At 46.6% G+C, this 25,989-nt stretch overlaps 1 protein-coding gene and 1 non-coding gene across 9 annotated transcripts in view; both read right to left on the reverse strand.

Annotated features, from left to right (window-relative positions):
- Positions 1-25,989, reverse strand: part of Nav1 (neuron navigator 1) — a 261,886-nt gene that overhangs the window by 214,229 nt on the left and 21,668 nt on the right. Inside the window, exon 1 of one of the 8 annotated variants that reach the window (XM_058585949.1) lies at positions 20,411-20,907. The exons of the other annotated variants lie outside the window; for them this stretch is intronic. The gene's annotated coding sequence lies outside the window, so the exon portion shown is untranslated. Of the gene's footprint in view, positions 1-20,410; positions 20,908-25,989 lie in introns of those variants that run through there. 8 annotated transcript variants of the gene reach the window in all.
- Trnaa-ggc (transfer RNA alanine (anticodon GGC)) lies at positions 7,630-7,701 on the reverse strand. Its single transcript has one exon. It is a non-coding gene; the product is annotated as a tRNA-Ala (tRNA).

The following is a 25,989-nucleotide window of genomic DNA, read 5'->3' on the forward strand; positions in this document are numbered from 1 at the left end:
ATCTGTAAAATGTGAAATTTCTCCATTTTTAACTGTTTCCACTGGAGGTTAATGGGTCCTCTGAGCTAAAAAGGTTTATATTTTTATTTAGTTAAAGAAATACTGAGTTTGGGCTATGACTGTCGCTCAGTGACAGAGCACGTGCCCGGCAAGCATGAGACACAGGGCTTGATCCCCAGCACGGCTGAGTTTGAATAGACTTTTTTTTTTCCCCATGAATTGAAATAAATTTGTATACAATGAAATTCATTTTTTTTAAGGCGTACCATCAATGTATTGTTTTCTAGTGTACTCACAAAATTGTGCAACCATCACTACTCCCTAATTTCAAAACATCTCACCATCCCCCCCAAAACCCATACCTAATAGTAATCACCTCCTAATTCCCCTGCCCCAGCCCCTGGCAAATGCAAATTTATTTTCCGGTCTCTATGTTTGCCCGTTCTAAAAATTCACATCAATGGAATCAATTCAATGCAGCCCTTTGTGTGTGGCTTCTCTCACGTGGCATATTTTCAAGGTTCACCATGTTGGAGCCTATGTCAGGACTTCAGTTCCTTTTCATGGATGAATAATATGCCATTGTAGGAACATACTACCACATGAACATGACTGTTCATCAGTCATTGGGTTATTTCCACGTTTTTGGCTATTATGAAAATTGTTGCTATGAACATTTGTGTAAAAGTTTCTGTACAGACATATGTCTTCAATTCTCCTGGGTACATACCTAGAACTGGAATTTCTGGGCCAAATCATATTTTTATGTTTTAAGAAGTGCCAGCTCAGGCTGGGGTTTTGGATTAATGGTAAAGCACTTGCCTTGCATATGTGAGGTACTCAGCACCATATAAAATAAATAAATAAAGATATTATGACCATCTACAACTAAAAAAATATTAAAAAAAAAAAGTGCCAGCCCAACCTGGCTCAGTGGCGTGCATCTGTAATCCCAACAGCTCAGGAGGCTGAGCCAGGAGGATCGTGAGTTCAAAGCCAGCCTCAGCAAAAAGCGAGGTGCTAAGCAACTCAGTAAGACCCTGTCTCTAAATAAAATACAAAATAGGGCTGGGGATGTGGCTCAGTGGTAAGCGTTCCTGGGTTCAATCCCCCAGTACCAAAAAAAGGCGGGGGGGGGGGGGCAAAATGTTTCCAAAGAGACTGCACCATTTTACATTCCCATTAGTTATATAGGAAGGTTCCAGTTTTCCCACCTTCTTGCTAATGTTTCTTATTGTCTGTCTTTCTGATAATAGCCATCAACGTGGGTGAGAAGTGGTGTTCCATGTTTAGATCTACATTTCCCTGTTGACTAATGATGTTGAGCATCTCTTCATGTGACTGTTTGCCATTTGTGTATATTCTTTGGAGAAATGTCTATTCAAATCTTTTGTCTATTTTTAAATTGAGTTTATGTGTCTTTCTGTTGTTTAATTTTAAGAATTCTTTGTATTCTCTGGATATTAGACCCTTTTTAGACATCTGATTCACCAATATTATACCATCCTACAGGTCATCTATTCACTTACTTGATAGTGTCATTTAAAAAACAAGCATTTAAAAAAATGTGGTAGAATACACATAACATAAAATTACCATCTTACTCATTCTTAGATGTACAGTTCAATGGTGCCATGAACTGAATTGTGTGTCCCCCACCTTCCAAATTTAAACGTTGAAAGTCTATCCCAAAATGTGAATGTATTTGGCATAGGGCCTTAAAGAATATAGCCAAGGGCTGGGGATGTGGCTCAAGCGGTAGCGCGCTCGCCTGGCATGTGTGCGGCCCGGGTTCGATCCTCAGCACCACATACAAACAAAGATGTTGTGTTCGCCGATAACTAAAAAATAAATATTAAAAAAAATTCTCTCTCTCTCTCTCTAAAAAAAAAAAGAATATAGCCAAGATGGGTGGGGTCTTAAACCAAAAGGGCTGGTGTTTTTATAAGAAGAGAAAGAACTATCAGGGATCCTCCTCCCTGGTGCTTGCGTGCACAGAGAAAAGGCCACTTGAGGACCCAGTGAGAGGCTGCCCTCTGCAAGCCAGGAAGAAGAGGTCTCACCAGACACCAACCCTGTCATCCTAATCTTGGATTTTCAGAACTGTGAGAAACTGTTTTTAGAACAGTGAGAAAAAAAAAATTAAGCCACCTAGACTTTGACACTTTGTTATGGCAGTCCGGCAGATGAATGCAAATGGTATTAAGTACGTTCATACTGTTCTGCAACCATTACTACCATCGATCTTCAAAATTTTTTTCACCTTGCAAAACTTAAACTGTGTACCTGTTATGGTTTGGATGTGAGGTGTCCCCCAAAAGCTCACGTGTGAGACAATGCCAGAAGTTTTAGAGGACAAATGATCGGATTTTGAGAGTCTTAACCCAATCGGTGAATTAATCCCTGATGGGATTAACTGAGTGGTGACTAGAGGCAGGTGGGCTGTGACTGGAGGAAGTGGTTAATTGGGGCGTGGCTTTGGGTATATGTTTGTATCTGGAATGTGGATTCTGTCTCTCTGCTTCCTGATATGAGCTGCTACCCTCTGCCACGCCCTCCCGCCATGATGTTCAGCCTAACCTTGAGCCCCAAGGAATGGAGCCGGCCTTCTATGGACTAAGACCTCTGGAACTGTGAGCCCTCAAATAAACTTTTCCTCCTTCTGGTCAGATCCTTTAGTCGCAGCAGTGAAAAAGCTGACTAAAACACTACCCATTAAAAAATAACTCCCTCTCCACCCCCAGCCCCTGGCAACTACCATTCTACTTTCTTTCTGTAGGAATCAAACTACAGGAACTCAGAAAAGTGGAATCATACAGTATTTGGCTTTTCGTAGCCATTTATTGACTTATCAAGTTCTTATTTCACATAGCACATCATCAAGATTTATGTGTGTTAGAGCATGTGTCAGAATTTCCTTCTTTTTAAGGCTGAATAATATTCCATTGTATGTATCTACCACACTGTGTTGATCCATCCATCTGTTGATGGACACTTGAGTTGTTTCCACTTTGGGGCTATTGTGAATACTGCTGCTATGAACATGGTACACAAATATCTCAAAATTCTGCTTTCAATCCTTTTGGGTGTATACCCAGAAATGGAATTGCTGGATCATATGGTGATTCTATTTTTAATTTGTTGAGGAAGCATTGTACTGTTTTCCAAATGATTGCACCAATTTACATTCCTGCAACAGAGTCCAAGAGTTTTGTTCCAATTTCTCCACATCCTTGCCAAAATTTTATTTTCTGTGGGGTTTTTTTGGGGGAGAGGTTATTGTTTGTTTTGCTTTTTCACAGTTTTAAGGATGAAACCCAGAGCTTCATGTATGGTAGGCAAGGGCTCTGTCATTGAGCTACAGCCCCCAAACTTTTCCATGTTTTTGATAATGGCCATCCTATTAGTTTGAGATTTAAAAAAAAAAAATTCTTTTTCCCTAGCCCTGCCTCCCTCTGTGTGAATTAGCATCCACATGTGGCAGAAGGGAGTGAAGGGAGGGGAGTGGGTATGGGGGTAAAAAGATAGTAGAATGCATCAGACATTATTACCCTATGTGCATATGTGATTACATGACTGGTGTGATTCTACATCATGTACGATCGGAAGAATGAGAGGTTATACTCCATTTATGTATGATGTGTCAAAAAGCGTTCTACTGTCATGTGTAACTAATTAGAACAACAACAACAAAAAGGAACCCTCAGGCCCTCTTGGGAGTGTTACAAAAGAGATAGCTTATGTATTAGTCTCTGATTTGGGGCTTGTTCATTACGAGCAAGTCTGGAAAAGATAAAATTTTACTAATCAGAAAAAAAAAGCCAAAACACCACCACCAACAAAAAAACAACTCTTTTTATTTTGGGGTACTGGGGGTCAAACCCAGGGCCTCATGCATGCCAGGCAAGTGCTCTACCACTGAGCCTCATCCTTAACCCATCATCCTATTAGTTTGTATCTCATTTGGGTTTGATTTGCACATCCCTAGTAATTAGTGATGTTGAATGTCTTGTCATATGTTTGTTGGCTGTTAATATATATTTTTTGAAGAAATGGCTATTTAAGTGTCATTTGCCCTTTCCTGCTTTTTTAGTACTGGGGATTGCACTCTGAGCCTTGCATATGCTAGGCAAATGCTTTACCACTGAGATACATCCCAGCCCTCATTTTCTTTATAGTGTCTTTTGAAACCCAATCTCTTAACTTTGATGAAGCCTAATTGGTCTATTTTTTTTCCCTTGGTGTTTGTGAATGAAGAACTTCTCAGAGCCTTTCCTATGTTAATGTAGATCAGGATTCCAAAAGACAGATGGATTTCACTGCATTTCCAAAACTTAGCTGTCAATAATAACCTATCTCTGTGCCTCCCCCCACCATCCTATTCCTTCTCGCAGAATATCTTGCAAAAAGCCACAGAACACGCTGAGATTTCCTGCTTTAAGAATTTTCAGTACTCTATAAAAAGCCCTCCACGGAGGAGGCATCCCAAATACAGAATCCTAAAACCAGGAGAGAACCAGCCTAAGGTCTGATGTGAAATCAGACCCTTAGGACAACTATTCAAACAGGAACCCAAGACAGAAAGCATCTGTCTCATCAGTCTTATGTGGGACAGGGGCTGGGTAAAGCCACCTTAGTTACTTACTTCTAGGTTAAGGGTTTTAGGCCTTTTTCTCGCTCTTGTGAGGCCTTGATTTGGAAATGCAGAGGCTCTTCTCCCCTTCTGTGGGATGCCAGGATCTGGGTTCTCTGCCAGCCGCTAGTCAAGACCTTTACTGCTCTCCCTCATGTCTGCTCCAGATTCTGTCCAGACACCTGTCTCTGGATGACTCAGGAGCAGATTAGTGAACGGTGCAGCATCCAGCAGCCCTTGGTGTAGCATCTGGACTATCCCAGCCTGTCGTCTGGACAGACAGGCTAGGCCCTGGGCAGTTTCTGCAGACTCAGAGGAAATTCTAGAAATAGGCTTGGGAGGGCTCTGCTGCATACAAGCACATCCCAGGCTGGGTTGGCTGCTGAACTAGCAGCTGTGTTCCAGGCCTCAGTTTACCCAGATGGCAACAAGAGTTCAATGCCCAAAGATTATGCAAATTTTGGGGGGGAGGGTACCAGGGATTGAACCCAAGGGTGCTTAACCACTAAGCCAAATCCCCAGCCCTTTTTATCTTTTATTTTGAGACAGGGTCTCTGTAGGTTGCTTATAGCCTCATTAAATTGCTGAGGCTGGCTTCAAACCTTCAGTCCTTCTGCCTCAACCTCCCAAGTTGCTGGGATTACAGGTATGCACCACTACACTCCGCCACAAACTTTTTTCTTTGTTTTAGGTCAGGATTCCAAAAGACAGATGGATTACACTGCATTTCCAAAACTTAGCTGTCAATAATAATCTATTTCTGTACCTCCCGCAACCATCTTATCCCTCCTCGAAGAATATCTTGCACACACATCTCAGGTATTCTCTTGTCACATAGGAAGACCAAAGGGAAGATTCCTTTCCGTTTGCTCTATCCCAACACATTATGACTCCAGAGAGTTAAAGGGTCACAATTCATCTTCATTCTTAGTTCGGTTTACTGTTTTCCTCTCTATGTAGTTTTATCTTCTAAGGAAGCATGAGATGTGCAGACTCTTAAAACATGGTATCATGGACAGAGCAAGGTTTTAAAGCCTCACAGACATGGATTTGAGACCAGAGTCTTCTGAGTGCTGGATGTTTGACCTTGGACAACTTACATAACCTTTCTGAACCTTATTTTTTTAAATCACACTTAAAATGGAAATATTGATAAACAGGAAAGATCTGGCACACACTGGAGGTTCAATAAATGCTATTTTCCTTCTCAAATTGTATTGTACAGAAGATCATCATTGGTAATGGGATTTCTCTATTACAAAGTATCTTGGAGATTATCTAATTGGACTGTAATTTTTCAGAGAAGGAATCTAGAGCGCAGAGAGATTAAGTGACTTGCTGAAGGACACACTGCAAAGTGGGTTTGCTAAATCCAAGTCCCTCGGGGCAGTTCAGAACCTCTTCCCCAGGCACGGACACCACTGCTTATTAGGCTGTTTATTTCCATGCTTAAACTGGATGCTCAAATTTTGACTATAGGAGGTGAGATTAGTCATGATAATAGAAGGCTGGGGATTTATACAGTTGCTCAAGGGAGCAAGCAACTTAAACAGTGTCTTACTCATTTCCATAGGTTCCCTGGGCAGAAGAGAGGAGCGAGAGGATTTAGAAGGCCAGAGGTCACCCATTGAGTCTGAGCAGAACCATGCCAAGGGTCCCACGTGCTGCCCTCTCTCCCAGAGCCTCTGCCAGCCTCAGCAGCCTTCCTCACCCCTTTCCTTTGGCTCTGAGGCTCCAGCAGGGAAGGAGTTAATGCCAACCTCTGCTGGCCTCTGCAGGTGCTGCTCTTGAGAGAAAGCTCCTTAGCAGAGTCTGCAGATAATGGGAGCAGAAGAGATAACGAGCGTTCTGTCTTAATTGCAGACAGAAAACAGGGTCGGCTTGTTGGAGGGCTTGGACAATTAACACAGCTGGGGCGCAGGGGTTGATGAGCCCTGGATGGGGCCTTGCCCCTGCTGTCTCCTCACCGACAAGCACAGCGATCAGGGCTATTATACCCATGCAGCGGGCTGGCGCCGCGGGAGCCGGCCAAGGCACACAAAGAAATCAGCCAGGCAGGGAGCAGGCCCAGAAGCCACCAAATGAGCTGAGCCCAAGGGGGTACAGAGCCACAGTGCTTGGCCTTGTTTACGCACTGAGCTGTCAGAGGATGGGCTAAGACCCACAATGCCAGGCGTTGGCCCAGGTCTTAGGACATGGCAGGGGTCGCTGAGAGATTTTGCACAGTCTCCTGAGGCTGGGGGAATTGGCAGCAGCATGAAGAGCTAAGACCAGAAAGTGGCAGTGAGTCTAGACATCAGAAAGGCAGCAGTCGGCTCGGGCTTGTGGAAGGGTGTCACAGCCGGCAGATCTGCAGTCAGCAAGCCAGGGCGATTGACCTACCTGGAACTAGGCCTCAGCACTTTCCTTAATGAAGGTCACTGTGTTGTCCTAATCTCTCAATCCCAGGGACACGTCTCCTCAGGCTGGCTGACCTCTCTGACACACTGGACACTGCAGGGTAAAGCTGAACTTCCTGGCTCTGTGGTGTCTGGCAGTCCTGCCACTTGTCCTCACACCCACTCCTCAGGGCTCCGGCCTGTTCCTGTGGGAGCAGGCTAGCTGTTCCTGCAGCCCTGCATCAGCTGGGCTTCTGCCAACAAGGAACTGGTACCCCCTGGAAGGTGAGAGGAAGGGAGAGCTCTCTCTTCTCTTTTCAAAGAAGTGTCTCAGCAGGATCGAAGACTCCCTGGTGGCCCCAACCCCTCCCAGGCGGGCCCTTTGTGGTTCCAGATCCACAGGACCCAGGTCTCTGCACAGTTGTGATGGCCACTTCCTCCTTGTTGGGCTCTTCAGCTCTTCTCTCTCTGGTGTAGCCAGTTGCCTGCATCAAAGCTCCTCTTGTAAAACTGTGAAGTGGCTTCTAATAAGACGCATATGACCACAGGACCCTCCATGACTCTTCTGCTGTCCATCTCTTAATCATGATGGTTCTCTTATTGTTTTTTTGGGTTTTTTGGCAGTGCTAGGGATTGAACCCAGGGCCTCATGCATGCCAGGCAAGTGCTGTACCACTGAGCTACATCACCAAACGTTTTTATTTATTTTATTTTGAGACACAGTCTCACTAGATTGCCCAGGCTGGCCTCAGATGTGCAATCCTCCTGCCTTAGTCTCCCAAGTTGCTGGGATCACAGGTGTGTACCACCAGCTCGGATCTTTTTGAATTCTTAAAGCCCTGTCAAGGAGCTTTATGTTTTTAACTATCAATTCTATGTGATGACTCCCAAATCTGTCTCTCTGCCTTTAACTTCTCTGCTGAGATACTTATCCATCTGGCATCCTCACCGGGCTGTTTCCAGATGCTCCAAACTCTACATGTCCAAAGCCAAACTCGTATTCTTTCTTCCTTTCTCAAAATTTGAGACTGTTTCCTTAGTTGGCGCTACAGAGCCAAGTGGCTGTGCTCTTTCTTGCTTCCTCATCCACCCAGTCCTGTGAATCTTGTCTCCTAAGCATCTCTCAGATTCACCCCTGCAATTCACCTTCACCATCTCTGTCTATGCTCAACTCACCCGAGCCAAAATGAAAACTTGCTGGCTGTTGTCTTCCTGCATTGACCGTCTCAGGCTCACCACTCAGAAATGCCAATCTAACCATATCACTTCATGCTTAAAAGCTTTAAGGGTTAGCAGAGCAAACAATTCTCCCTATGATCTGGTCTCCTTCCACTTCCCTACCTCCACTGACTTCTCTGGTTTTATCAGACCATCACACCTGCCCACAATGAGCAGCCTCAGCTTGCTGTTCAATGTCTTTTTCCCAGCTGTTTTCCCCTGGGGAGTGTCCTCGACACTAGCTTCCATAGAGAAATCTGCGTATCTGCAAAGTTTGCTTCAAAGAAGGTGCTCCTGCTCCTCCCCATACATCCCAGGTAGGGTGGCAAACCCACCTCCTTCAAGCCTCCAGAATATCTCAACATCTCCCACTGAAGTACTTCAACATGATATTTGATCTTCACATACATCTGTCTCTTCTGCCAGGCTTTGAGCTCTTTGAAAACCAAACCAGTGGCTGGAGAGGCTGAGGCAGGAGGATCGGAGGTATAAAACCAGCTTCAGCCACTTAGTGAGGTCCTAAAGCAACTCAGCATGACCCCGTCTCTAAATAAAATATTAAAAACGGCTGGGGGTGTGGCTCAGTGGTTAAGTACCACTGGGTTCAATCCCTGGTACCCCCCCCCAAAAAAAAAGCCGAACCATTTTTTTCCATTGTTTTTTAATAGAATGGGTATCCAAAAATTAATTCCAGGAAGATGGAGTAATGCAATTATTAACTTTAGGTGGACTGATTGGACTAAGGGGTAGCTTGGTAAAGCATTATTTTGGGGTAAGTTTGTGAGAGTGTTTCTGGAAGAGACTAACATTTGAATCAGTGGACTGGGTGAGGAAGGGGACACCAGCCAATCAACTGAGGGCCCAGCCAGAACAAAGAGGCAGAGAACAAAGGAACTTGCTTGTTCCCTCTACTGGAGCTGGGACACCCTTCTCCTTCTACCCTGGGACATCAGGACTTCAGGTTCTCTGACCTCTGGACTCTGGGACATATACCAATGGTCCCCAGAGGTTCTCAGGCCTTTGGTTTTGGACTGAGAGTTACTGAGAGCTTTCCTGGTCCTGAGGCCTTTGGACTTGGACTGAGCCATGCTACAACTCCCCCCGTTCTCTGGTCTACAGATGGCTTATGGTGGGACTTCTCAGCCTCCACAATTTCATGAGCCAATTTCCCTAACAGACATCTCTCTCTCTCTCTATCTATCTCTCTATCATCATCATCATCATCATCATCATCTCTTCTTTCTGTTTTTCTGTAGAACTCTAATACAAGTACAAATAACAACCCTGGGCCTTATACATAAAGCAAAGGTGGAGAGACAAAGGGACAAGAGAAATGGCATGGTGGTGAGGCCCCTGGGCTTTCCTTTGCTTCCACGTCTGGATTTGGAACTAAAGAGGCTGGCAACCAAGAAATACCAGGGGCACAAAATGTCAAAAGCCTCAACAAAAGGCTGCTCTCTCTAGCCAAAGACCAGGAAGATGGCAGCCCAGCAAGACAGGGAACTTTTAGACGATAACTCCTTACTCCTGCCAAATGCAAAGAAAAACGGTGTGGCCCCACAACACCCACATCAGCAGTAGTCAAGTGGGGAGACCAAAGCCCACCCTCATCAGGCTGTGATAAGGCACCCCAATAACCCTGCTGGGGCCCGTGTCAGGGAAGGCTGAGTAGCCCAGGCTTTCACCCCTACCCTGCTCGGCTAAGGCCACACGGCCCCTTTCATTGTCAGTGAAAACCACAGGGAGCCCTGACTCCTACCCTTCTAGCAGGAACAAGCACCTACCCCTTTCCCAGGGCTGGTGTCTGGGGAGGCCTAGTGGGGAGTTGGAACCTCACTCCGAGCCAAGCAGTAACGAAGAACAAAGAATAGAAGCAATAAAGAAGAACCAAATGGAACATTTTAAACTAAAAAACACAATCACTGAAATACAATGCTTGGGATCAATAGAGGAAAGAGTAAACTGGAAGGTAGAACAATAGAAATCATACAGCATGAACAACAAAAGGAAAATAGGCTCAGACCAATGGAGCAGGTCCTCGGGGACTTGTGGGACTATCACAATAGAGCTAACTTTTATGTAACTGGAGTACTGGTAAGACAGGGGAAAGAGGATAATGCTGGGAAAGCATTCTCAAAAAATGGCTCCAGTGGGCCGAGGTCGTGGCTCAGTGGTAGCTCACTTGCCCAGCATGTGTGAGGCACTGGGTTCGATTGTCAGCATCCATATAAATAAATAAATAAAATAAAGGTCCAACAACATCTAAAAATGTATTTTTAAAAAATGGCTCCAAAATTCCCAAAGTTGGCAAAAGACATAAATCTACAGATTCAAGAAAGCAAGCAAATGACAGACACAAACTGACCTAAAACAAGTGTCATGGTTTGTATTTGAAGTATCCCTCAAAGGGGCATGTGTTGAAGGGTTGGTTGTCAATGCAGCAAGGTCAGAGGTGGGGCTCTTGGGATTCATCCACTGATGGGATCGTAGCTGATGGTGCCACAGAAAGGGGTGGAAACCTCAGGAGGGGGGGCCTAGTTGGAGAAATTAGTTCACTGGGGTTGTGCCCTGGAATAGCATATCATGTCCTTGACCTCTTGTATTCTCTCTCTCTCTCTCTCTCTCTCTCTCTCTCTCTCTCTCTCTGCTTCCTGGCATGAGGAAGCAGCTTTCTTCCTCCATGACCTTCTATCATATTCTTCTGACTTGCCTCAGGCCCAAAGCAGTAGAGCCAGTGCAGTGGGGACTGAAATCCCCAAAACTAGGAGCCAAAATAAATCTTTAGGTTGTTGAGGTTCTCAAGTACTTTGTCACAGTGATGGAAATATGACTAACACAACAAGATACATCACAATTAAACATCGGCAAATTAAAGACAGAGAAAAAAATCTCGAAAGCTGTTACAGACACAGAAAGAAAGACCTAATCTATAGAGGGAAGACTATTAAAACGACAGCAGATTTTCATCACAAACCAGTGGAGGCCAAAAGGAAATAGCACCACATTTTTCAAGCGCTGAAGAATGAACTGTGAACTTACAATTCTATACCAGTAAAAATGTCCTTTGGGAATAAATTTTTAAAAAAATCAATATTTTCAAACGAAGGGAAATTAGGAGAATTTATTGCTACAAGCTGAATACTGAAAGAATGGCTAAGGAAGTTCTCTAAACAGAAAGGAACCATGTGAGAGTCCCCAGCGAGAGACCTACATGAATGTGCCTCACTGATTTTTATTTATTTTTGTACTAGAGAGTGAGCCCAGGGCCGTGTGTGTGGTAGGCAAATGCTCTGCTGCTGAGCCACACCAAGCCTAGTGGATTTTTGACAAAGGTGCAAAAGTAATTCAATGGAGGAAAGAACTTTTCCAACACCATAGTGCTAAAGAAATTGGGCATCCATAGGCAAAACAAAACAAAAAACAAAAAGAACCTCAGTCTCAGTCTAAGTCTTATACATCATTCAAAAGTTAACTCTAAATGGATCATGAAGTTGGGCACAGCAGTGCACGCCTGTAATCCCAGTGGCAGGAGGATCTCAAGTTCAAAGCCAGCCTCAGCAACGTAGCAAGGCCATAAGCAACTTAGCATCTGGCTCAGTAGTTAGGCGCCCCTGGGTTTAATCCCTGGTACCAAAAGAAAAAAAAAAGATGAAAAGAAAGGCTACAGAGGAAGAGAAAATATTTGCCAGCCACACAGCCAACAAAGAACTAGCATACAGAATTGCGTATAGAATTGATAAGAAACTCAACAGCCAACTGATTCAATTAGGAAATAAGGAAAAGACACAGAGTCATTTCACCAAAGAGGATACACAGATGGCTAAATAAGCACATGAAAAGAAATTCAAAACCATTAGCCATTAGGGAAATGCAAATCAAAACCACGATGAGAGATCACTACACACACATCAGAATGGCTAAGATTTTACAACAGCGATGACACCAGAAGTCAGTCAGGATGCAGAGAAACTAGATCACTCAGATGTTGCCGGTGGAAATGTACAACGGCATCCTTGCTTTGGAAAATGATTTGTTGGATTCTTAAAAAACTAAACACACTAGTCAACAGATGCCTGTCCCATAGAAATGAAGACTTCACAAATTCTCTATTCTTGAAATGACTAAAGTATAGAAATGGAGAACAAATTAGTCAACGGAGACAAAGAAGGGGAGGAGCTACAGAGAAAGGGGTGTGGCTATGCAAAGGCAGGTGAGGGATCCTGTGGTGGAGGGAATGTTCCGCACCTTCACTGTATCCATGCCCATCTTAATTTTGTAAGATGTTACCATTGGGAGAAACTGGGTAAAACGCACACTGGATCCCTTTGTATTATTATTTTTTTTTACAACTGCATGTGAGTCTACAATTATCTTAGAATAAAAAGTTTAAAGCCAGGTGCAGTGGTGCATGTCTGTAATACCAGTGACTCCAGAGGCTGAGGCAGGAAGATCACAAGTTTGAGGACAGCTTCAGCAACTTAGCAAGATCCCGCTTCAAAATAAAAAATAAAAAGGGCTGGGGATGTAGCTCAGTGATAGAGCACCCTGGGGTTCAAGCCAATTCGTGCATCTGCTGTGAATCCGAGGATCATTGGATACAGGAGACATCCCTGATGCTTCCAAGGGAAGCCACATGGTCAAGCAAGACCTGGACCCATGGCACTAGCAGAACTAAGAAACTGTTCTCAAGTTCCCCCACAAGCAACCCCTATGGGAACTTGGCTGACTTTTAACAATAGATAGAAACAAAGTCAATTTTGACCAGCTTGATCTTAAACACCTACCAAAAACAGTTAAGCCAAAAAGTCATTCCTACGAGTAATGAAAGACAAGAACAGCTAAAAAAGAGGCGACAACAACTAGCCAACAGTCTCCATGGGGAATGTTCAGTCAAGTATGGCCTTGGCTTCTCCCAGTCGCAGTCCTCTTTATGTTTCTCCTAATAAGACCATGTCTATTAAATTGTCTACAGAAGTTCCTGCAAGATCAGATACACAAATTCACCAACCAGTTGGTCAATCAACCACTTCTTTAAGACTACCAGCCCTGATGCCCAAGACAGAGACCTACGTCTCATGACCAACTCCTCTGGCTCCAGAGACTCTGCCCATCTAAAACCCTCTCTAACCCCTTTTTTCCAGTCTTCACAACCCCTCTTTCACTTCATAGGAATGAGAACTATTCTCCAGCAGGTCCACTCTGCTTATTCTGTCTGCTCTACAGTATCCCCACAAGAAAATATCAAACCTAAACTCCCCACACCTCAGGTGAGGAGCCACTAGCCAGGCAAAGACTGGTACATCAATTTCACTCATGTGCCTAGGCACAAAAAGCTTCACTACCTACTTACTTTGGTTGATACTTTTCCATGTTGGATAGAAGCCTCTCCTACATCCAGGGAGATTGCTAACACTGTCACCCCCATCCTCATTGAGCAGATCATTCCCATGTTTGAACTTCCCGCCTCCATCCAGTCAGACAACAGTCCAGCCTTCACTTCTCAGGTTGTTCAACTAGTCTTCAAAGGCCTCAACATCACTTGGAGGCTCCACATCCCCCACCAACTCCCAACCCTTGGGTAAGTTGAGAGGCCTAATGGCATTCTCAAGGATCATCTCACTAAACATGCTATTGAACTCAGGCTTCTGGCCCAATCTCCTGCCATTGGCCCTCACCTGAATTCAGGTAGCCCCAAGAGCTCCCTCAGGCCTTAGCCCCTTTGAGCTACTCTATGGGCACCCTTTCTTAATCAACCAAAGCTTTCCAATCACTCCTCCTCCCCTTGTGTCCTACCTGCCTAATCTCACACTTCTATGCAAACTCCTAAGGGAACATGCAGACTGGTATCTTCCTGTTCCATTCATTGCCTCAATCCCAGCACAACCACAAACTGAATTGGACAATCTTCAACTGGGTGACTCAGTCTTATTTCAGGAACTGCATTCTCAATCGTTGGAACCTCAATGGACAGGACCCCATACAGTAATAGTTACTACCCCAATGCTGGCCAAGCTTTTGGGCCACTCTCCCTGGTACTATGTCTCCTGCCTTAAAAAAGGCACCTGTTCCAAATTTCCAGTCCTGGACTTCCACCACGACCACCAAACTCAAAATTTCTCGCCAACCCTCTTCTTCTACTAATCATTAATCTCTCTCAAGTTTCTATCCCAACCATAGATGGCGCTTTAACATCCAAGTGACTTGGCACCAGGATGACCCCACCCACTCTCAGTTTATGGGTCAAGGTGATTGCCCTTCCACTGGCTGCAATCGGGCTGTCACCCTTAACATTACTGGATTCAACCAAGCCACCTCCTATACTTCCTAGAGTCCCTACAACAGGACCAATGGCTGATACCAAAGATCTTCTCTGCTCAGAAATGGTTTGATGCCATTGACAACCTATGGCTTCAAGAAACCTTTATGGACTTTGCCCCTTCTGAAATAACTGTCTATAGCCACTTGATGTTATTTCTGGCTGCCCTGGTGTTCACAGACCTGTCCCCTGAACATTCCTCCATTTTCTCTTCTAGGTTCCATGCCGCCAACCATTAAGCAGGAAGTAGCTAGAGGACTTTACGACGTCCCCCGTGTCACTTAGAAAAACAAAAAGGGAGGAATATTAGGTGCAGAACAGGCTGAACTATGTTATCTGCAGGGCAGGCTGAACAAATGTTAGCTGCAGGATGGCCCACACACTCAAATCCCCCTCTGTCTGGTCCTTTATCACCTGTTTGCGTCAAAGCTGAACATTCAACCCCCACTCAAAGCTGAACACTCAACCCCCTCTTGTGCCAACAAGGCAGCTTGCAGACCCAGAGGCCCCTTTAGATTTGGGCTATAAAAACTCCCTCCTGCTGGGCCCCTCTCTCTCTTGCTCTCTTGTTCTCTTGCTCTGTCTCTCTCTCGATCTCTCTGTCTCCCTTGTGCGCATGCTCTCCTCTCTCTCTCTCTCTCTTTCTCTTTCTCTCTTTTCTCCTCTGTTGCACTGCTGCAAAAAGATCTCTTGGTCGCTCCGAGTGTTGCGGTCACTTTCCTTTCAGTAAGTAAATAAATAAATAAAAATATCAAGTGTAAAATGCATGGAATGAGAAAATGAATCTGAAAATATGAAATTAAGAAGTATCCCAAGTCTGGTGACCAAGAACCAAGATGCAAATAGATGCTTTAGAGTTTCTCTCCCTTACTGCTTGCTCACTCTGCTTCTCTCGCCTTTATAATACACTCAAGGAAAACTTTATCCAATAAACAGTTCGTTCTTGACCTTAGATTTGGAAATGTCAACACTCTGACTGCCTCCACCATTAATTTTCAGTTTTAACATGAAGTATTTTGTTTGGTTTTGGATTCTTCTTCCAAAAAGAGATGTCTGTGAATGTTTCCTCCATCAGATGGGGGCAACCTAGGGGCAGACACCTTCATCATCCCAATGCACCTCCCTCCCACAAAAAAAAATTCAGTAGAAGATCTGCCGACTCCAGTGGTTTCCGTGTTTCCAAAGGTAGATGTCAATAAATTCTGGCTGACTTGAATTGAATGTGCTATAAATTCCTTAATGGACAGAACTAGATCCTAGAGCTCAGCAATTAATGGGCAAAAAAGCTAAGAGACAGAGGGACTAGGAGACAGAGGGCAGCAAGGGTGCAAGATGTAAGGACACGGTTGAGAGGGGCTCTGGAGTCTACCAGGAACCCTGGAAAAGACACATCGCTTCTCAGTTTGGGTTCTCTCCCCACCTGCTTCCCCAATCGATATGAAAAAGGAAGCCCGGAGCTCTGGGGGTTGGAACAGAGTTCCTTTCAGACAGCTGACTCTGTATCAGGACTTTAAAGGACTAAGCACCATGGAGGGGGAAGACAGGCTCTTTGCTGGGCAGCCGGGAAGTCTGGGGCTTTTCCAGGTAGGGATCAAGACAAAGTCTTGGATGCTTTACAGCTTTCCGGGCCGCTCAGCAGAGTGATGTGGCCCCGGGCCCCCTGCCTTCCATGTCCCCTGCCATGTGTAGTACGTGTCCAGTGGGGCCTAGCAACAACTCCATCAGCTCTGTCTCCTTCCACCCGCAATACAAAATCCACATAGATGATAAAAAACGGGCAGGGAATGGGCAGAGCTCACACCACTGCCTGGTGGTGGTGGTGGTGGTGACAGGTGCAAATGGTGGCTCTGTTTAGTTTCCAACAGAGTTGATCTGAGCAGTCTTCCTGTGGCATGACTCAGGCAGTGGAATCTGCAACCAGCCTCCTTTGGAAGCTCCAAGTTTCCCAAGCCTTGTTCCTCAGCCTTCTCACTAGCTCAGGAAGTTACCAGAATCCCAGACAGGCAAGTTTTCTGTGAAGTTAAGCAGGACTGGGTTCCACTGTTCACTAATGAATCCTGAGGATCTGGGGCAGGACTGGCCAATAGAGCCGCCAGGGTTGCCCACTGCAGCCAGAAGCACTGGGCTCAGGCTGCTGCTGGGTGGCCACTCTCTAGCTACAGCCACTGGCCTAAACCTGTCTTCCTGCAAATCCCAGTTCTCATACCACCTCCTCCGTGGTGTCTTCTTGGATCTCTCCAGGGAAAGAGTGCCCTTCCTTGAAACTCCCCAGAACTTCATCTGACACTCCCTCTCTTAACACCTCCTGCCTCAGGTTACAGAGAGCAAATGAGAAAATTGTCTTCTTTGCCAGATGGTGGCCCTTTCTCACTTCCTCCTTGAGTCCAGCGCAATCCTCTGCACCAAAGAGTGCTCAATAAATGGTCAGAATAGAACTCCATAGTTTGTCCAAACTGGATTCTTTTTTCCTCCCTTAAGACTGGATTCTTTTTATTTATTTATTTATTTTTTAGTTGTCAATGGATCTTAATTTTATTTATTGATACGTGGTTCTGAAAAATCGAACCCAGTGCCTCACACATGCTAGGCAAGCGCTCTGCCACTAAGCCACACCCCCCGCCCAAGACTGAGTTCTTAACTTGGGATCCAGATACCCCATGAACTGCATGTAATGTGTGTTTTTTGGACATAATACCCATAGCTTTCATCATGTTCCCAAAACAGGACCATGACCCCAAACCAGTTAATGACAGATATTTGTTGAGTGTTTACTATGTAACTGGCACCGTCTACATACTTTCCGCATATTAGATATTTTCATGAGCAAAAGAACCCTGGGAGAAAGTCACTATTATTCTCATTTTATAAAGATCTCAGGGGTTAAATAACTTGCCCAAGGTTACACAGCTGATAAGTGGAGACACCAGAATTTGAACCCGGCCAATCTGACCAGGGTCCACTCTCTGAACTGCTGATCTATAATGGTCTCTCTGTACAATCTCCTAAACAGAGACTACTGTGGGCTGAGATGGAGGCTCCAAGGTGGATCTGGGCAGCTGGAGCCTGGGATAAGTTTGGTGGTTCTGACGCCACTGTGCGCCTACTGCCTTCTGGGAAATGTGAGTTCTCGGAGTCAGTGGAGGACACGCAAAGCCACAGGCAACCGCTTTGGGAACTGACCACAGGGGAAGGAAGAGCAGCAGGCGGGCCTGAAGCAGAAGATAACCTGGGCCTTCCTCTATCATTATGGAAGGTTCTAGCTGCAAGACAGTGAGGGGGGGTGGTGTGACAGAGAGGTGAAGGAAGGAACAAGTACTCCATTTCAGAGCCTGTTCTAGGAAGAGTTGGTCCAGAGGAGGAGCAGGACAGCTCCCAGGCACCCCAGGGACCACATGAGCCCTCTTCAAAGGTCTTCCTTCCTTGCGTTTTCCTTCCTCTCTCCCTTCCTCCTTCCTTCCCTCTGTGCCTCCTTCCCCTCCTCCTTCTCTACCCCTTGGTGTTAACACACATGAATTCTCTCTCATCAGGAGACAAAAATTTCTCTGGGTTTGGCAGCCATATTTTGGGAAATCAGTACTCCCGAGTGGCTCCCTGTGGTCTCCTCTGGCTGGATGTCCTGTCCTTCAAATTAGAGTGTCTGGCCTAGGTGGTAAATTCCTCAGGGACAGGCCCTACACCCTGCAATTCAAATTGAGTTTGACCAACACAAATAAACACTATATCGGGGTTTGAAATGGAGTTTGATTATTTACTTCCAAGGCAGGGCAGAGGGGTAGCCAGATGCAGGGGAGGAGGTCATTTTCAAGAAAAGCACAGCTGGCTGGGCACAGTGGTGCATGCCTGTAATCCCAACAGCTTGGGAGGCTGAGGCAGAAGGATTGCGAGTTCAAAGCCAGCCTCGAGGCACTAAGCAACTCAGTGAGACCCTGTCTCTAAATAAAATTCAAAATAGGGCTGGGGATGTGGCTCAGTGGTTGAGTGCCCCTGGGTTCAATCCCCAGTACCAAAAAAAAAAAAAAAAAAAAGAAAAGAAAAGAAAAAGAAAAAGAAAGAAAGAAAGAAAAGAAAAGCACAGCTGGACACTAACCCATACCCCAGAGGATGTACTTGAGCAATGAGGATTGTATTGTTCTGAGAAAACAAAACAATCCAAAACAAATCTCTGTGTATTCACTTCTACACAGTTCAGAGAGGCCACTTAACTGTCCCTATTTGTCTTATAATGTCTTGTCAGTAGTAGGTCAAACTATATTGCTGTGCCCATTTCACTGATGGCTGGGAAAAAAGAAGCTCAGAGAAATTAGAACCTGGGTCTCCTGACTCCAAATCTTGAACTTGCCTGATCACACAACACTGCTCTCAGGGAGCTGTGGAAACCAGGTTGGTTCCAGGATTCTGCAAGCAGGAGATGCTCTGGCCCCTGAAGAGGCCTGTCACATGCCTCAGCCATGAGGTGTCCAAAAATCCCTGCTTGCCCAGTTTCCTCACCATCCCATCACGAGTCCCGCACTTTTCTCCCTTAATCTCTGATCACACTCTCATCCATGAACAACTTGAATAAAACACTGTTTGCCTGGAAAGTGCTCTAGGAACATTAGTTGAATGATTAACTAGATGAATTAAAGACTGAACATATAAATTGTCAACATCTCCCTATGTGTGCATTAGGCACTTTAGATATTACCCCTTCCACTAGGTGGCTGTGCCACTAGCATATCTGGCATTGTTACCCACTCAAATTGTCCCCTTCCACTGTAATGAATGATCCTGCGAGGAACATTTTTATAGCTAGACCTTCGTACACACTGATGATCATTTACTTGGGGTAAACTCCTAAGTAATCCCACTTTAATAGTGGGATAAACAAAACCAAATTAGGAAAGGAATTGTTGGGGGGAAAAAAACAGCCTGTAATAAGCAATTCTAGGCAAAATAGAAAGCCTAGTCAGGCTCCTAGTTCTTGATGGTAGAAACCAAGGAGCCCCTGTAGTTCTATGTCTGGGCTCCCATAGCCAGAGACTAAGGACAGGCCCAGAGAGCTCACTCTGTGGTCCACTCTGTCTGTGATCTCACCGTGGCAGGGGCCTGGCTCCCCAGCTGAGCGACAAACTCCCTGACAGCAGGTCTGCATTCCCCAGTGCTCGAAGCTGGCAGGACCCAAAACGTGAAGGATGTTCTCTGGCTGCCTGATACTTGGCCCGTGGCATATTAAGCCATGGAAAGGCGGGAAAGGGGGCTGTCATCTATTTATTGGGCATCTGTTATGTGGTGGACAGGCGCTGTGCTAGGAACCTTGTATACATGATCACATCCACTATCTCATCTAAATTAGGTTCAGGGATGTGGGTCTGATTCCCACTTTGCCACCCTGCAATGGTTTGGTCCCACTCCTCCTCCAGAGGCCCAGGAACCAGTGCCCCCGAGGCCTCCCAGCTTGCAGTGCACACTGACCACCCTGCTCTTCTGAAATCAATGGCTTCCAGACCTGGCAGGGCTGACAGAGCCCTTAGCATGGACAGAAACAATTGCAGGGCACCTCTACCCTGGAGGGGGTGGATGCGGACACAGCGGAAATGGGTGCCGAGATTCTATGAAGCTCAGGAAATGAGAGGGCTTTGTTGCCTTAGCAACGGGCAGCCAGGGTCAGCAGCAGAGCAGAGGCAGCCCAGGGCTAATGGTAGAAAATAGGCCATGTTGTCAGGTCTGAGGTTCTAGGATGAGACCCTCCAGAAGAGGGAGGCCCCTCTTCCTACGCCTAGGCTTCCAGCACAGGGCAGGCTGTCAGTCAGGAGAAAAAACTTTATACCTGCAAAAGTCCCCAGGGCCCCTCGGTTGATTCTACCCCACACAGCCCTGAAGACTTACTCCTCTTCCTCTCTGAAGACAGACACTCTGAAATCATACGAGCAGGTTAGCTGAAAGGGCCCTTCCCTTCTGCAGACCTGGGCTCACAGGCTGGACCTGCAGAGGCGAGACGCAAATGAGGGTTTGTGATCAATACCCCTGGAGCTACAGAGGGACAGAGTTCAGGGCTGTCTTGCCAGGCATTTCCACAGTGGCCAGAAAGAGGGGTCTGGCCCTGGCAGTGGCTGGATCTTTGGATGTGCTGAATCTGCCCTGCAAGGGAAGGAGGGGTAGCCATGGGCAAAGCCTCTATATGGGCCATGGTCACCTACCAGGAGGGGAGAAAACCTACTTCCTTCCACCTGCTCCGGTTTCTCTGATAGTGTTTTCCAGGTCACCTAACCAGTGCACACAAGAGGCCAGGGGAACTGCCACCCAGGATGGCTAGGGTACCTTTTCTTAATCATAATCAATAAAATGAACACAGTGTTTTGTAGCTAAATCATTTTCACATATGCTCTATCATTTTATAGTCATAATAAACCTGTGAGCTAGGCAGGCAGGTGATATCTCTCTTTCTTTTTCTTTTCTTTTTAAATCACAGATAAAATAGCAAGTGATAAGTAAATTAACTATCCAAGGGCTGGGGATGTGGCTCAAGCGGTAGTGCGCTCGCCTGGCATGCGTGCGGCCCGGGTTCGATCCTCAGCACCACATACAAACAAAGATGTTGTGTCCGCCAAAAAACTAAAAATAAATAAATACATTCTCTCTCTCTCTCTCTCTCTCTCTCTCTCTCTCTCTCTCCCTCTCCTCTCTCTTTAAAAAAAAAAAAAAAAAAAAAAAAAAAAAAAAAAATTAACTATCCAAGATCACACCACTGGGCCGAAACCAGGGATCTGTGTTTCTGCCTCCAGTGCCCCTCCTCTCTCTATACTGCCATCCTAGGTGTCCCAGGGAGCTGCGAGAGAGAACTAGAGCAGGGGACATGCAAGGGGCATCCTAACTTGGAGGTGAGTATATGTCTTCATCTGAGATTCCCCCTCAAACCTATAGTGTCAGTGTCCCTCTCTGTGAGTGGCCTCAGGGAGGCAAGGCAGAGACATGGGCAGCTGCCAGTATCCTGTACCTTCCCTAGATGGTGTTTTACATGCAGATGTACCTGGAACAATCTAGAGTGTTTTATATGATGTCAGCTCAGAAAAATAGCAGAAGGATGTCTTGGGTGACCTCTCAAGTAAAGGGAGGGTTGACTGACCTGCCTCAGGGGTCCATGGCACCCTGTGAGTACCTGTGGGCTGGGAAAACTAGTGTGCTTTGAGATGTTGGAGCTGTTTGCTCCAAGAACTGGATATCCAATCCCTCATCAATCAACTCTAGCTCAGTACAGGTGCTGGCATCAGAGGACTTCACACCCCAGCCATGAACCACTGCAGCTGCCAGTTGCCTCAGGGAACCAAGAGGCAGCCAGGCCAACTCCCACTGGCACCAAGTTGCCAAGGAGCCAGCCAATATCAGTCACAGATCTGGAGAGGGCTGGCTGCCGATACCTGGGCAAGTCTCTGACCAACTCTATATACAGTCCTCAGGGTTCTGATGGCGGTCCTAGAAGCTGGGGGAACTGCCTACGTTGGCCCAGAGCAGGGAGGAAACATGCTCCTCCCTGCATGTCCTGCTAACAGGAAGCAGCTGGGAGGGGGTGGTACTGAGGAGGCCTCACCCTGCACAGCTGCCTGGGCTCCTAGCCCACCTCTCCTGACCTTTCAGTTTGACCTTCCTCCCCAGTGCCTGTCACTCAAGCCCACTGACCTAGGGGAAACCCCCAGAAACTTCTGTGGGTGCTTAAGGCACATCTTGACTTTCAGACCAGACAAGCTGGGGAAGAGGGGCCGGTCAGGGAGCAGCCTGAGGACCCAGAGATTGTTGTAATGGAGCCCCATTCCCTTAGCACAAACTCTGGTAACTGGTTTTTTTTTTTTTTTTTTTTTTTTTTTTTTTTTTTTTTTGTGGTACTGGGGATCAAACCTAGGGCTTCCTATATTGTTGGCAAGCTCTGGACAACCGAGCTACATCCCAGCCCTCTAAGCAAACTCTGGAATCGGCACTGTACAAACATGTATAGCTTGTATTATTTTACTGAATCACTTCAATGGAGCATATCTGATTAATGTTTGTGTTTACAGATGAGGAAACTGAGGCCAAAGAAGGAAAAATAAAATGCCAGCAGCTCAGGAGGATCACAAGTTCAATGCCAGTGTCAGCAACTTAGCAAGGCCCTAAGCAACTTAGTGAGACCCTGTCTCAAAATAATAATAATAATAATAATAATAATAATAATAAGAAGAAGAAGAAGAAGAAGAAGAAGAAGAAGAAGAAGAAGGCTGGAGATGGGCTTCATGGTTAAGTGCCCCTGGGTTCAATCCCCAATACAAAACAAAAAAAAAAAAAAAAGAAGAAGAAGAAGGTTAAAACAAAATGCCTAATTGCCATGGGCCAGTATCTAACCCACATCTTCCTGAGCCTGCTCTGCAGCCAGTGTGTACACTCAGCCATAAAGCACTCACAGGAACCACACGGCCCCATGGTAGCCAGACACACCACTACCAACACTCAGAAGGATCAGACAGAGTAGCTAACAGGGATTTCGGATGCGCCCTTGGGAAGCGTGCTGGGCTGCTGATGCTGTGTTGACAGGTGGGTCTTGAACATTATGGGAAATAGGTCCTGGTTCCAGGAATCTGGGTTGGCAGCCCAGACCTTCGCATAGGAAACTGTCAGCTAGGGCCAAGGAGAGCTGCCTCAAGGCTACAACTGGGCAAGGGGCTCCTCTGGGCTTTAGAGGAGCACCGTGAGGCTCTCTGTGGCTGTCCCCCACTGCCTCTTCGTCCCCAGCCCCACTGTTTCCTTTCTCTCTGCCCGTCCAGGATGCCCACACTCCAGTTACTTCTTTGTACACAGCCCAGGTAGCCCTCGATAGGTGACTTCTAGACACTCAAGAGACAAAGTATAAAGTACAAAGTATACTTCAATGAAGGAAAGATGGTTGGACACAGCTGGACTGTACAACTGCTTGAAGCACTCAGTGAGGCTCTGTCTCCCAGGCTGACCCCCATGTGGTGAGTTACCTTTGCTCTGGCCACATAGAGAATGGACGTTCTAGCTGTGAGGTCTGGGGCTGCATAGGCAGGATGCACACCAGGCCTTGGAAACGTACATGACTGGCAAAGCAGTGTCCACGGATTGGGAGGAAGCCACAGTCTCTCAGGGGACACATCTCTCTGTGGAGAGTCAGTTGCCACCTTCCTACACAAAGCAGTGTCACAAAAACACTGGCCAAGCTGGATATGAACAGACATCACCGGGAGCTGAAAGTTCCATCTCCCTGCACTTGCGACAGCCTGGAGACATCAATACTGTCTCCACACAGAGGAGATCCTCATAACTTGCTGAGTTAGACCATCTGGATCTCTGAGATGCCTCTCTGAGCATTGCTGTCAGGAGGACTAACAGGTGGCAGAGCCCTGGCTCCCTTGGCCTGGATCTTCCTGCTGAGTGTTGGACAGGCTCCATCCAGAAGCATCTAGGCCCTTCAGTCAGTGGCCCATCTCCTGAACCCCCATTAATCTCTGCAGGACATGGTCCCTCTGGCCTGATCTGTGCCCTTGATCTGTGCCTTTGAGTCTGTGCACAGCCCCACCAGGACCAAAAAAAAGGAAAGAAAGAAAAAACAAAAAACAGAGATAACCTCCCGAACTAACAGAAGCCCATCCCCCAGGGACAGGGCGGGGATGTTTGTTGCCCCCGCCCCCCCATAGCTGGTGGCTTTTTCAGCTTGTGGACAGGAAGGGGTAGGGTGTGGAGAGGGTGAGAGGGTGTGATACTGATTTCCAATTGCCACCCAGTTCGAGATCCTAATGAGTCCCGTGCAGGGCAGCTGGTCGCTGGTAGGGTTGCTTTTGTCTCCCAGAGGTAAGCAAGGGAGGGGGCAAAAGGATTCCAAAAACACTAATGAAGTCACCATCCTGTGGCCTGGGGATTATTAGTGAGGAGGGATCATTCATAGATGAGCACACCATGGTATAGACAGATCAGGGGATGTTCCCGTAATGTGCATAGAGCTCTGATGGATATGGAAAAATGCCTGAGATAATATTAAGAAAAAAAGAAAAAAAAAAACAAACAGAAAACCATGTGCAGAGAATGATGCCAATTGTGTAGAGATAACTGTGACTTTAAACACACACACACACACACACACACTGAAAATTAGAAAGAAATATTAACAGTGTTTGCTTCTGGAGTAGGGAATTCTGGCTACTTAAAACTTTTCTATTTTTCTATGAGCTTTGTTAAACAGAAAAAAAATTAAAACTAACACTAGTTAAAATTTAGGGGGCTCATGCCCTCTGTGATCCAAGGGACACAGAGGCTGTGTGTGACTGTGGGTGGGTAGGGAAGAAAGTGCTCTGTAAGTTCTCGCATGGCCAGGGGACTGGACGGGCAGGTGGCACAGAGCTGGTGGAGGTCAGGGGGTGTTCAGAAGCCTCCAACAAGAGCTTCCCCAGGAAGAGAGCCCATGAGGAACACAAGTACAAGGGATAGGGATACAGCCCTGTAAGAGCTGAGGTTCTGTCCCTGGGCACTAGGGGAACTCTGCAGCTGTACAGGGGTAAGTGGTAGCAGTGGGCTCAGAGGTGAAGTGAGGGGCTGTGGGTCCACAGGCAAGAAGAGAAGTGGTCTCAGAACAGAGGGCTGGGGTGCCAGGAGAGGCAGTCTGCCCTTGACGGAGAGGAGCCAGCCAGTGAGCCTCATGGTGAGAGCACTGCATGCTGGGAGGCTGCTAGGGCACGCACCGCGTTGGGGGGTAGGGGGCTGGAGCCACAGGAAGGGGTGTGGGTGGGATGGGGAGAGAGCAGGGCTGCGGAGGAAGGAAGAGCAGCCAGGATCTTAAAGAAAGGACCAGCCAGAGCCTGAACATGTAAGAAGGTGGCTGCATTTCAAATTGGTCTTTTGAAGAAAAGTCTAAGAGAAAGGTACCCGGCGGCCATTTGGGTGTTAATTTTTAGTTCAGTCAGTGGCTGGGGGTTTGGGGGGTGTCTGGCGCCTCCAGGGATAAAATGATAGCCTGAAGCTGGAAAGCCCCTAGGGGTCAAATCCACCTCATCCTGTGGCCTGGGGTCCTACCTCCCACTGTGTGGGCCTCAGTTTCTCCCAGAGAGGCAGGGGGGTGGACGACAGCCTTCCTATTATTCTCAGGTCTCAGGGGCTCTGCTAGTAAAAATGATTGTAAAATGCTTTGCAAATAGCGCCGCTGCCTCACAACAGAGGCAATTCTTTCCCACAGAGAGGGTTCAGTTCTTGCAGGGATCTGCTTGGAACCTCTCTGCCCTCCAAAGAAGGGACCCTTCTGTTCCCTTGTGATCTCAGTGAATGCCGAGTCCCTGGGATAGCCATGGCCGGGCCCGGTGCCCGCTGCTGGCAGCCGCCATCACACAGCACAAGGGAAACTTTGTGTGCCTCCCAGGGCTGGCGCGTGAGCTGCCAAGTGCAGGCCCGGCTCCTCCTCTGACAGTGGAGGAAACTGAGGCACAGGGAGGAAG

This window comes from Marmota monax, unplaced genomic scaffold, assembly GCF_021218885.2.
Source record: "Marmota monax isolate L192 unplaced genomic scaffold, Marmota_monax_Labrador192_F-V1.1 WCK01_AAM20220418_F8-fsc00099, whole genome shotgun sequence".
Lineage (NCBI taxonomy): Eukaryota > Metazoa > Chordata > Mammalia > Rodentia > Sciuridae > Marmota > Marmota monax.